Genomic DNA, 13,953 nt, shown 5'->3' with positions numbered 1-13,953 from the left:
CACCTGCAATGGACGAGGCAATTCTTCGTGCAGTTGACGATAACCCTACTGTCAACGTCAGAGAAGTTGCTGCTGTACAAGGTAACGTTGACCACGTCACTGTATGGAGAGTGCTACGGGAGAACCAGTTGTTTCCGTACCATGTACAGCGTGTGCAGGCACTATCAGCAGCTGATTGGCCTCCACGGGTACACTTCTGCGAATGGTTCATCCAACAATGTGTCTATCCTCATTTCAGTGCAAATGTTCTCTTTACGGATGAGGCTTCATTCCAACGTGATCAAATTGTAAATTTTCACAATCAACATGTGTGGGCTGACGAGAATCCGCACGCAATTGTGCAATCACGTCATCAGCACAGATTTTCTGTGAACGTTTGGGCTGGCATTGTTGGTGATGTCTTGATTGGGCCCCATGTTCTTCCACCTACGCTCGATGGAGCACGTCATCATGATTTCATACGGGATACTCTACATGTGCTGCTAGAACATGTGCCTTTACAAGTACGACACAACATGTGGTTCATGCGCGATGGAGCTCCTGCACATTTCAGTCGAAGTGTTCGTACGCCTCTCAACAACAGATTCGGTGAGCGATGGATTGGTAGAGGCGGACCAATTCCATGGCCTCCACGCTCTCCTGACCTCAACCCTCTTGACTTTCATTTATGGGGGCATTTGAAAGCTCTTGTCTACGTAACCCCGGTACCAAATGTAGAGACTCTTCGTGCTCGTATTGTGGAGCCATTCTCCAGGGCTGCATCAGCGCATCAGGGATTCCATGCGACGGATGGTGGATGCATGTATCCTCGCTAACGGAGGACATTTTGAACATTTCCTGTAACAAAGTGTTTGAAGTCTCGCTGGTACGTTCTGTTGCTGTGTGTTTCCATTCCATGATTAATGTGATTTGAAGAGAAGTAATAAAATGAGCTCTAACATAGAAAGCCGGCCGCGGTGGTCTCCTGGTTCTAGGCGCGCAGTCCGGAACCGTGCGACTGCTACGGTCGCAGGTTCGAATCCTGCCTCGGGCATGGATGTGTGTGATGTCCTTAGGTTAGTTAGGTTTAAGTAGTTCTAAGTTCTAGGGGACTAATGACCATAGCAGTTGAGTCCCATAGTGCTCAGAGCCATTTGAACCATTTTTTTCTAACATGGAAAGCAAGCGTTTCCGGACACATGTCCACATAACATGACGAGAATATCAATGAGCCACAACTGCAATCTGTGAACTAATCCAAAAACATGGTTATAACACTTTAATTATATGAATTGGAGCGATTACGTATGTTCAGTCATAGGTAAGTAGGTGACAGACTGCGTTTCTTTAGTGGAATACAAGGGAATTATAACCAGTCTGCAAAAGAGATTGCTTATGAAACATGCGCTCCCTCCTAGAATATCGCTCAACCTTAGTACTTACTAAATCGGACTAGCAGCGAATATTTAACGGCCGGGGTGGCCGAGCGGTTCTAGGCGCTACAGTCTGGAACCGCGCGACCGCTACGGTCGCAGGTTCGAATCTTGCCTCGGGCATGGATGTGTTATGTCCTTAGGTTAGTAAGTTTAAGTAGTTCTAAGTTCTAGGGGACTGATGACCTCAGAAGTTAAGTCCCATAGTGCTCAGAGCCATTTGAGCCATTTGACAGTTGTGACTAATACTGTGTTCTGTATTTCACATGACTAACTATGAGCAGACAAATGTTATTTCAGAATCGTTCACAGCCAGGAACATAACCAAACCCTGGCCACTCATTATTTTAAGAAGCTCTTAGAAAATAACTGAATCGCTGCAACATATCAACCGTCGGCTTCATAAGGCTCATCCTTAAATACCTTTCCTTTTGACTCTAAATCTGTATGGTTGTTATTAACGTAATTTAAATACAAAAATCACCCTTTAAAATTACAATCGTCATCACCGTCATCATCATCATCATCATTTCATCATCATAGAATGATATAAGTAATTCCTTAAAAAGAACATTACAATTTAAACATTCGAGTCTATTTCTACGGAAAATCGAAGCACTAATAAATCGAAACAAATTAAGTAAATTGGAAAAATCCCGACCAAAAGCCATAAAAGATAATAACAATACGAAGAAAAAAATCATAAAAGGTAATACAGTAACATTCGAAGATTAGAGTAAATTATTTCGACGTAGGAGTTAGCGAAGTCAAAGCCAGTACATCCTACAGGCACCAGTTATTTATAGTGTAAACGCATCCAATGAAAAATAAGAAAAAGAAACATACCCACTCCTAGATTGCAGCCCAGAAAGGTATGATCAGTTCACTACGAAACTAATGAAAAAAAGAAAGAAAAGGTATCTAGGTTTCCTCGTATTGTTTATTTGCAGTCATTAGTTTATTGTGACGAAATATTTAGGCAACTAAAGACGTACGTTTGAGGTATTTACCGAGTAAGGTGTATGGTATGGACAACGTATTTTATCATCTGAAAGTGTCATTAAATAATTAGAGATCCTGCGTATTGTTGTATTTTAGAACCACCCTATTTTCCTAAGGAAAGAAATTTGGAAGCATTGTATACGTCATTACTTTAAAGCTTCTCAGTTACAGAAAAAAAGATGGCTCTTGAAAACAGTACTCATCTCTCGACGCTATACTGATCTCACAACGACTGTTTATAGACGAGTGAACAAAATAAAGCAAAACACATAATATTCACAAACTCTGAGCTGATTGTTAATATGATGTTACGTGTGAGGTTTGGATCAATACTGACTCGTGCACCTCTCATAGGAGAAAATAAAAGCTGAGTCCTCTTGAACGTTATGTCAATGCCATCAACCACAAAAACGCTGCATTTCATGGGCAGTGCTCTATCACCCCAACGCGCCACAGGGAAGACCTAAAACCTACATCCCGATTGTGTTTCCTATAGCATCTAATAATCACGTCCACACTGTGATAAGCAGCTAAAACTGTGAACGAAAAACGATTTGCAACTCAATTTATTTACGTCGAAGTCGTTCCGTTTAACTGACCTCTCACTGGTATTTATCAGCAAAAACTCTAAAAACGGGAAACTATGGAATAAAAATCAAAATGAATATCTGAACGAAACAGAAATAGTGTTTTTATTTATGATAATCACTCGATTCAATTTCTTGTTTACAACACTACTGTAAAACAATGTGTTACATTGAGGCTTCATGTTGCAGCTTGACTGATGAGTATAAAAGTAGCGTACGAACCGTAAACACACGCTAGTTCATCGCTTCAGATGTTCATAAGCGCTTATAACTAACTGATAAAAGCATAATCTGCCTCAGACACAAAATTTGGAAATTAGTTAACGACAGTAGTTTCACAAAGTATATTACGCAGTCCGCTTACACCCACACCCCTTTTCCCCATCTCATCCCTCCCCCCCCCCCATCCCACCTACACACACACACACACACACACACACACACACACACACACACACATCCAGTGTGACATTTTGAAATAAGATATTACAGAAACTACCGCGATTAAAGTTAAAAGCTATAATCTGACCTCTTTTGAGCTTAAAATCCAGCTGATGTCTGGATCGTTCTCGATGGATTCAAAGCTCGTGAAAGAACCGACTTCTAGATCACGTGCAAAGTGGTACAAAAGAAAGCAACAGAAAGCTAAAATGAGAACAATTCGCCCGTGATCGAATTCAGTTTTTCGTGTTACGAGTCCCGCAGCAGCACTGAACTGTTTCAAACTGTTGGAGAGGAATCTCACTGCTGTTATTACACGACAGAACGACTACTCATGGACGTGTTTTCCGTTGATCTTAGCCTTCAAAACGAATACCAAGGGTGCGGCGCAAATAACCTAACACCACCAGTCAAAGAAAGGAAAATGCTTGCAGCATCAGCAGGAAGCCCAGTTCCAATACTTTTGTAATGCGGAAAAATATTTCGCTGTGATTGACAAACTGATTATCGATATATATTTTTGTAACAAGTCAGATGTTGTGAACATTCACCATACTAAATATCCTGCTATTTTTCTTGACTTCCGGAAGGCGTTCATACAGTTCCACACTGTTGTCTGATAAACAAAGTAAGAGCTTACGGAATATCAGACCAGCTGTGTGGCTGGATTGAAGAGTTTTTAGCAAACAGAACACAGCATGTTGTTATCAATGGAGAGACGTCTACAGACGTTAAAGTAACCTCTGGCGTGCCACAGGGGAGTGTTATGGGACCATTGCTTTTCACAATATGTATTAATGACCTAGTAGATAGTGTCGGAAGTTCCATGCGGCTTTTCGCGGATGATGCTGTAGTATACAGAGAAGTTGCAGCATTAGAAAATTGTAGCGAAATGCAGGAAGATCTGCAGCGGATAGGCACTTGGTGCAGGGAGTGGCAACTGACCCTTAACATAGACAAATGTAATGTATTGCGAATACATAGAAAGAAGGATCCTTTATTGTATGATTATATGATAGCGGAACAAACACTGGTAGCAGTTACTTCTGTAAAATATCTGGGAGTATGCGTGCGGAACGATTTGAAGTGGAATGATCATATAAAATTAATTGTTGGTAAGGCGGGTACCAGGTTGAGATTCATTGGGGGAGTCCTTAGAAAATGTAGTCCATCAACAAAGGAGGTGGCTTACAAAACACTCGTTCGACCTATACTTGAGTATTGCTCATCAGTGTGGGATCCGTACCAGATCGGGTTGACAGAGGAGATAGAGAAGATCCAAAGAAGAGCGGCGTGTTTCGTCACAGGGTTATTTGGTAACCGTGATAGCGTTACGGAGATGTTTAACAAACTCAACTGGCAGACTCTGCAAGAGAGGCGCTCTGCATCGCGGTGTAGCTTGCTCGCCAGGTTTCGAGAGGGTGCGTTTCTGGATGAGGTATCGAATATATTGCTTCCCCCTACTTATACCTCCCGAGGAGATCACGAATGTAAAATTAGAGAGATTAGAGCGCGCACGGAGGCTTTCAGACAGTCGTTCTTCCCGCGAACCATACGCGACTGGAACAGTAAACGGAGGTAATGACAGTGGCACGTAAAGTGCCCTCCGCCACACACCGTTGGGTGGCTTGCGGAGTATAAATGTAGATGTAGATGAACGACTGAAATGGACCGAACAAAGACACTCTTCCTGGGCTCCTTTAATAAGCTAGAGTTTCTCCCTAGCAAAATTGTAAGTTAATCAATCGTGTTAGTAAGGAAGCGAAGGCTCTCCGTTCGAAGGCAAGTGCAATCCATGTTTTTCGGATTTCTGTAGTTTCCTTCAATTACTAGGTCGTATTATAGGAGGACTGCCTGTACAAAATCTGGCTCCAGTCCTCCAGCAAGCTTTCACTAACCTGAGTTACAGTTTCACCCTAAACCAACAAAGAGACCCCATGCCATATTACAGCTCGCAAAGAAAACTTCCTACACAAAACCGAAAAGTCTTGCATCATTATTATTTTTTAAACATTTCCTGTTTCCAGTATAATTTCCGCTCAGTGATTTTATCACAAAAGCAATGTACTGTAGAACAAAGGAGCTTTCGTTGGCTTGAACCGCGACGGAGTTCCGCAAAAGTCTTCTGTCACCACAACATTATTTTAGAAATAAATGTAGCTAATAGTATGAGAGTAGCACATAGTTGTACTTTAAATAGATTCCTGTTATTTTTTAAATTAAAATAGCCACAGTCTCAAGTACTAGTGCTTCTTCACGGCTCATTGGTTAAGTACCAGAACACAAATCCACAGGCACATGGTCTTAGAATTTTTCCTGGCCGTAACGCTTCTTTCGCTTCTATCAGTGGTTTGTCTGTGTGAAAAACGCCAAGCTTCAACGTGATGTGGAGTCCATATTAAACCATACTGGGTGGTAAGTCAAAAGGGCACACCACCTCCAATTGGAGCATTCTCAGAAAGCACTGCCATCTCCAAGTTAACTTACTTTGGTTGAAAGACATCTATTCATACGTGTAGAGTATTGACTTCGTCGGAGGAAAATAGTGACCTCTTACAAAAAGTTTTCTCCATAAATTCATAACTGATTCAACAGAATTCTGTGGCTATTTGACATTATCTTTTATGAAATTGCAGTAATTTAGTCAATCAGAAGCTTTTACCTAAATATTCCAAAAAGACACGGAGATTTTAAACGAACGCGTTTCGGGGGCAGTTGGTTTGATTGACATGAACACGGAGATAAAAACGACAGCTGTCCTAGCCCACTATAAACAGCACCAAAACATAGTTTATTGTGCCGTTTCACTCCTTAAAAATAGCAGGGGGCTCTTTGCCAGTTTTTTTATTCGATACAGTTTCTTCAGGACTTGATCACTCGAATATTCTGTGCGCCTTTGATACCCAGCGGTACGATTTGGAAGACAAGGTGTGTTACGGTTTCGTCACCTTGATCACGCAGTCTACACCTAGAGACTTCTTGTTCCATACGCATCATGTGCAGGTGTTTCTTAAAGTTCACATGGCCTGTCATTAATCATAACGTGAATCTAGTCTGTCTCTTGTTCTAGCCAAGGATTACAGAATTTCTCTTAAAACATGGCTCTGGTATATTTAATTTGCCAAGTTTTTATTTTTGTATCATAGTTCAATAATCTTCATGTTACCTTCTGATCCAGTTTCGTAGTTCTGATTTAACCATCGCCATAGTGATGATTAGGGAAGCTGCTAGGACACCTTTCGTGGCCAGCCTGTCAGCTTGTTCATTGCCACTGATTCATGGGTGACCAGAAATCGACAGCAGGTTTACCCTGTGGCTTTCTCCTAGTCTCACAAGAGCTTTGTGGCATTCTGCAACGATCTTTGATCTCGTTACAGGGGCTCATAGATGCTTCAGAGCTGCTTGGCTGTCTGAATAAATGTAGATGCTACGATCATTGTGGCACTCTGTCTTTAGGCCACAAGTGGCCCATCGGGACCATCCGACCGCTGTGTCATCCTCCGCTGAGGATGCGGATAGGAGGGGCGTGTGATCAGCACACCGCTCTCCCAGCCGTTACGATGGTTTTCTGTGACCGGAGCCGCTACTATTCGATCGAGTAGCTCCTCAATTGGCATCACGAGGCTGAGTGCACCTCGAAAAACTACAACAGCGCATGGTGGCCAGGATGGTCATCCACCCAAGTACCGACCACACCCGACAGCGCTTAACTTGGGTAATCTGACGTGAACCGGTGTATCCACTGCGGCAAGGCCGTACGATCATTGTAGCACCTACGTAAATTATCTTCCACAGACATCCTAATAGCTGCCTAGAATACCGTGGTCTGCCTCCCTAGGGAGATACTTCGGGGACAAAGTGCGCATTGACGTGAACTTCTGTTATCGATTACGAGAGTAGAGCGAACTGGAACTCTATGGGTCCCACTGTAAGCAATCTATCATGCCTCGAGGTTTCAACTAAAAAGCAAAATTGTCACAACACTCTTCTTTTAATTTTGTAAATTGTCCACTCACAGTAGCCCATCAGCCAGTCCGCAACAATTAATAATTTAGAAAATCATTGTAATGTTTATCGTGGCAGCGCTACTGGGGTTTACAGGAAACCGAAGAGCCGAACAGAGCTAGATGAAAAATGTGAATCTGACCACGAGACACCAGACAGCTCTTTGGAATAACAACAACAGTGAAAACAGTAGATTTCTGACAGAGTCATACCCTGGAACAGTTTCAACCGACAAAAGAGTTAACCAGCAGTCAATAACAGTCAAAGAACAGTCCGTCGAATCACAAACTAAAACGAACATTTAACATTGTAAACAGCGTCCGTATTTCATATGAAAATGCGTCAGCAGAATTTGGACCTTTTTCGTACCTGAATATTCAATCACTGTCACATTTTACTGTCCCAGTTGTCGGTGAGGTATTTAATAATAAGAAGAAAAAATTAAAAGAATCAATTTTTTATTCATATTTTCATAATAGCACTAAAACACATTCGATGTGGGCACCTCATTTCTGTCTGCTTCTGAGCACTAATGCGAAAAAATTTCCAAGCGATTAAAAGTTTTTGTTGATCTTAAGGAAACTTCACAAAAACACTAGTCGCAGCGAGACTTTAGAAAAGGACACACTGCAACACTGCTACAGAGTGACAATACGTCTAATCCACGTTCTTTGTCTCTGTAATGTTATCAGTTACAAGCTTAAAAGCTGGCTAGAAGTGAAAAGTTCTTTGTTAGGTGTGATGCTTTAGAAACTGATTTAATGAAATTTTGGACACTTGAAAACATAGTCTGTGAGAAACAACATGGATACCGCGAACAGAGATCTTGTCAGTTTCAGCTCGTTGTGTCCATCCATGTGATTAACAAGGCCGCAGATAGCGACTGAGCCGAATTCCTTGACATTGGGAAGACGTTCGTTAGAATTCCGCATTGTCTCCTAATGAACAGGGTATGAGCTTACTGAATACACACTGAAGAGCCAAAGAAACTGGTGCGCGGAAGTGCCGCAACACGACGTGGCATGGACTCGATTAATGTCTGAAGTAGTGCTGGAGGTAACTGACACCGTGGATCCTGCCGAGCTGTCCATAAATCCCTAAGAGTACGAGGCAGTGGAGATCTCTTCTGAACACCATGTTGAAAGGAATTCTAGATAAGCTCACTAACGTACATATCAGGAGAGATTGGCGGCCAGCAGAAGTTTGTGAACTCGGAAGAGTGTTCCTGCGCTCACTGTGTAGCAATTCTGGACGTGTGGGATGTCGCATTGTCCTGCTGGAATTGCTCAAGTCCTTCGGACTGCACAGTGGACATGAATGGATGTAAGTGATCAGACAGGATGCTTACGTAGGTGTCACCTGTCAGGGTCGTATCGAGACGTATCAGGGGTCCCATATCACTCCAACTGCACACGTCCCACACCATTACAGAGCCTCCTCCAGGTTGAACAATCTCCTGTTAACATGCAGGGTCCATGGATTCGTGAAGTAGCCTCCTTATCAGTACTCGTCCATCCGCTCGATACAATCTGAAACGAGACTCGACCGACCAGACAGCATGTTTCCAGTCATCAACAGTCCAATGTCGGTGTTGATGGGCGCAGGCGATGCGTAAAGCTTTGTGCCGTGCGGTCATCAAGGGTACACAAGTTGGCCTTCGGCTCCGAAAGCCCATATCGATGATGATTCTTTGAATGGTTCGCACGCTGACGCTTGTTGATGCCCCAGCGTTGAAATCTGCAGCAATTTGCGGAAAGGTTGCGCTTCTGTCACGTTGAACGATTCTCTTCAGTCGTTGTTGGTCCTGTTCTTGAAGGATCTTTTTCCGGCCGCAGCGATGTCGGAGATTTGATGTTTTACCAGATTCCTGATATTCACAGTACATTCGAGAAATGGTCGTACGGGAAAATCCCCACTTCATCGCTAACTCGGAGATGCTTTGTCCTATCGCTCGTGCGCCGACTATAACAGCACGTTCAAACTCACTTAAATATGGATAACTTGCCATTTTAGCAGCAGTAACCGATCGAAAAACTGTGCCAGACACTTCTCCTCTTATGCAGGCGTTGCCGTCCGCAGGGCCGTATTCTGCCTATTTACATCTCTCTGTATTTGGACACTCATGCCTATACCAGTTTCTTTGCCGCTTCATTGTAGAACGAGCGTTGTGATTCCACTGATAAAATAACTTGTCACATCGATCTCGATTGGGAGAAATTTTCAGATGCAGAACCAACTGCTGCCGTACCCCAAGTCATTGTTACGGTGCCGTGACTTTTCACGATACGTGAAATATCTGATGAATAATTCGGATGCTCCGTGAGACTGTCCCCAAGTGATGCAGTTGTATCCTTCATTGAAGCCACAATGTGAAATAATTGTAGGGAAACGCAGGACGCCGCTTCGTTCAAGGATTGGCAGTTGATCCACAACATAAACCAAGGGAACGTACTGAGCATAAACATATGGACAGTCAACTATTACTCGATAACATGGTTGGTGATGACACACTGGATATAGTCACAATATTAAAATATCTAAGGGAAGTAGTCGGGATTGAATTAAATTTTAACGACCACACGAAACTACATTCAAGCGCCAAACTAACTGATATAGGCATGCGTATTGGCTCAATCGCTCTAAGCATTATGGGGCTTAACATATGAGGTCATCAGTCCCCTAGAGTTAGAGCTACTTAAACCTAACTAACCTGAGGACATCAAACACATCCATGCCCAAAGCAGGATTCGAACCTGCAACCGTAGCAGCAGCACGGTTCCGGACTGTGAAGCGCCTAGAACCGCTCTGCCACATCGGCCGGCACATGCGTATTCACATACAGAGATATGTAAACTGGCAGAATACGACCCTGGGGTCGGCAACTCTTATATAAGACAACAAGTGTCTGCCGAAGTTCTTAGATCAGTTACTGGTACTACAAAGGCAGGTCATCAAGATTTAAGTGAGTTCGAATGCGGTGTTACAGTCAGCGCACGTGCGATGCGACACAGTGTGTCCATGGTAGCGATGAAGTGGGGATTTTCCCGTACGACAATTTCATAAGTGTACCGTTTTAAGATGACAAGAACTATGCCCCTTTCGTGAAGTTATTAAAGATCACCGAACTCACGTTGAGAGAACAGTAGGGCTGAACAAAAATGACTGACAAGGCACAATGCATCTTGTAGAGGGTATTGGAATAATTAATGTTGGGTGATGGTTTTAAAGTAATTCACGCGACGTAAAAACTTTGTGGAAACGCGTCGATCTACTGGAGGCTAGTTTATCCCAGGGAAGTATTCAGGGTTGACGGCGGCCAGGTAGCGGTGCGCGAAGGGAAGCGACAATAGGTAGCTTAGGGTGGCTCAAACTCTGAGAAAGCGGTAACGGGACGCGGCCTCCAGGTGCCTTAAGATGAGTGACAGTGAGGGGATGGTTGACCCCATGCTGGTGTACCGGGAAGCAGACGGAAAATTGTACGCCTGTTGATAAATGTCCATCGTCCCATTTTCAATAAAACATGCGAGAAAGCCGCGCAAAGCTATGGTGGAGCGGTCAACAGAGGCCAAAATATGCGTGTTTGTGACTATAGCAACTTCACACTGAATTCATGGTCCACAGAGTCTGAAGTAAATCAGGTGAAGAGCGAGAGAATGAAATACGCCGGCCTCCGATGGGAACGTAGGACCAAGGAATTTGAAGTACTCTCCTGGGAGTCAGAATTTCGGAAAAATTGGTGTTTTATGCAGAGGCTAAGCTTGATGGGTGGCCTGGGAGGAGCTAAATAGCAGAAATTGAGAGGAAGGGAAATTTTGTGGGAATTTGTTCACTCCCCAGAGCAGGCATTGGTCGGCACTGGGAAGCGACCCATAATTAACGCGACGGGCGCTGCAATTGGCGTAAGTGATTTAGCTGGAGGGGAAACCAAGACGAAGAGTGGACTGGCAGAAGTCTCCGTAGAGATCTTTCGTTCCCAGCTTGCCTAGAGTGCGGACGTGGCGTTCTTTACTCAGCTTGCCTGAAAGAGAGTGAGCATTTCTGCAGTTTATGACTTAGCAAACGGAACGATTGAGCTTGGAGATAGAAAGTTTTCTTTCAGCTATGTACTGAGCAAGATAGCTAGCAGTGAATCGACGAGCACAGCCTTGCAGCACCACGAGGCCGGCCGACGTCCGCACAACGACGACGCCCCGCCGCGCTGAATTCGGTGATATTGTGCCCGCTCCGGTTTGAGTTAGGAAACTTACTAATTTGTTGGATCACGCCGGCAAAGTTTCTACGAGGGTTTCATGGGCCATATATTATAGAATTCGTCTCGCACTACGCCTGGGTCAGTCGATAGGAATTAATTTTGATTTATCGCGGTTTACTCCACGTAAACGCAATTTATTCCCACTGCCTGTTAGGAGAGTCATGTAATGTGATGACTGAAGGTCGTGAGTTAAAATAAATTTGTGCAAATCGATTGCATCTGTTTTCAATCAAGTAGTTAAAATCCCAAATCACTTTCTTAATTAATTTTACGTTCAACATTTGCATTTGGTGTTCAATAGCTGAATATAACATCAATGTGCACCCCTTTTTAATTAAAAAGGGATCGATTCTGAATCAATTAATGTCAACACTGCCACTGCAGTTCAATCAGGAGTCACAGGGCCTTATTACTTTCTTTCCATTATCTGATATTGCGGCAGTTTTGCTCTCTCTTTTGATCTGTTAGTCAATTAGCTGAGGTGAACACACGCCAAAACCAGATAAGTGATGGGTGGGGTGTTAAACGATGAATATCAGGAACCTGGTAAAACATCAAATCCCCGACATCGCTGCGGCCGGAAAAAGATTCTGCAAGAACGGGATCAACGACGACTGAAGAGAATCGTTCAACGTGACAGAAGCGCAACCTTTCCGCAAATTGCTGCAGATTTCGATGCTATGGCATCAACAGGTGTCAGTTCAAAATGGCTCTGAGCACTATGGGACTCAACTGCTGTGGTCATAAGTCCCCTAGAACTTAGAACTACTTAAACCTAACTAACCTAAGGACATCACACACATCCATGCCCGAGACAGGATTCGAACCTGCGACCGTAGCGGTCGTGCGGTTCCAGACTGTAGCGCCTTTAACCGCTCGGCCACTCCGGGCGGCAACAGGTGTCAGTGTGCAAACAAAAAAAAAAAAATCATCATCGATATAGGTACTCATTATGACTGCATGACACAAATCTTTTCGCCTCGCCTGGGACGGTCAACACTTACTTTGGACTGTTGATAACTGGAAACATGTTGTCTGGTCGGACGAGTCTCGTTTACAATTGTAGCGAGCGGGTGGACGTGTACGGGCATGGAGGTAACCTCACTAATCCATGGACCCTGCATGTTAGCAGGGGACTGTTCAAGCTGGTAGTATGTCTGTAATGGTGTGGGGCGTGTGCAGATGGAGCGATATGGGACCCCAGATATATCTAGATACGACTCTGACAGGTGACACGTACGTAAGCATCCTGTCTGATCACGTGCATCGGTTCATGTCCATTGTGCATTCCGATGGTCTTGGACAATTCCAGCAGGACAATGATGCACCCCACACGTCCAAAATTGCTACAGAGTGGCTCCACGAACACTCTTCCGAGTTTAAACACTTCCCCTGGCCACCAAACGCCCCAGATATGAACATTATTGAACATTTCTGGTATGTCTTGCAACGTGGTGTTTAGAGGAGATCTCCTCCCCCTCGTAATCTCACGTACTTATGGATAGCCCTGCAGGATTCATGGTGTCAGTTCCCTCTGGCACTACTTTAGACATTAATCGAGTCCATGCCACGTCGTGTTGCGGCACTTCTGCGTGCACGCGGAGAGGCCCTACAATATTTTGTGCAGGTGTACCAGATTCTTTGGCTCTTCAGTGTAGTTGCACGAAAAGCAGATACCTGACTGAGATTCACTGTAAGAATCCTGACAAAGAATATTTCACCCAAGACTGAAGCGGCTTTCAATACGCTCGTTCATCTGATTCTTGAGCATCACTCGTTAGTCTTGGGTCCCTACCAGATTTTAACGATAGAAGACGTAGAGAACATCCAGCGAAAACAGCATGACTCATCACGGTTTCGCTTAAGTAGCTCTAGAGCGTTCCGGAAATGGTTATCAAATTGTAGTGGCGGATGTTGCAAGAGGTACGTTTTTTATCATTGAGTGCAATCCTGCCGGACTAATTTCCACAGCCGGCCGAAGTGGCCGTGCGGTTGAAGGCGCTGCAGTCTGGAACCGCAAGACCGCTACGGTCGCAGGTTCGAATCCTGCCTCGGGCATGGATGTTTGTGATGTCCTTAGGTTAGTTAGGTTTAACTAGTTCTAAGTTCTAGGGGACTAATGACCTCAGCAGTTGAGTCCCATAGTGCTCAGAGCCATTTGAACCATTTTTTTAATTTCCACAACTGAGCATTATATTAGAGATGAAAATACCGCTTCAGTTAAAAGTTTTTTTTTTAATTTTTCATTGTTCAT

Source organism: Schistocerca americana, chromosome X (assembly GCF_021461395.2).
Source record: "Schistocerca americana isolate TAMUIC-IGC-003095 chromosome X, iqSchAmer2.1, whole genome shotgun sequence".
Lineage (NCBI taxonomy): Eukaryota > Metazoa > Arthropoda > Insecta > Orthoptera > Acrididae > Schistocerca > Schistocerca americana.
This window is presented reverse-complemented; position numbering follows the sequence as displayed.